The sequence below is a fragment of the Propithecus coquereli genome, unplaced genomic scaffold (genome assembly GCF_000956105.1).
Source record: "Propithecus coquereli isolate 6110/MARCELLA unplaced genomic scaffold, Pcoq_1.0 Scaffold18, whole genome shotgun sequence".
NCBI lineage: Eukaryota > Metazoa > Chordata > Mammalia > Primates > Indriidae > Propithecus > Propithecus coquereli.
In genome coordinates, this window is record NW_012142745.1 from 1,558,362 (window position 1) to 1,558,702 (window position 341).

A 341-nucleotide genomic window follows, 5' to 3' on the forward strand; every position below is an offset into this window, starting at 1 on the left:
TCAATATTTGTCTATCTCTTTGTCAGTACATGTTGCTTTGGTTATTGTGATGTTACAACAAATGTTACAGCGGGTGGTCCCGAGGACATACTGAGCAGCACATGGAGTCGGAGAATCAATGTTTAATCAAAGTTTATTCGCTGGCGGGCTCAGAGGGGATCTTGCCACCAAATTCTCAGCCCAGTCTACCAGATTTTTCCCACTTTTATTAGGTTGGGGTGGTCCGAGGGGTGGGGTCTCAGGTGGCTGATGCGCCAGGTAATAGACGGGGGCCTTCTTTATGAGTGACTTTATAGGACGTCTTATTATCCGGTAGGGCAGAGCCCCTATTACTGCCTCTT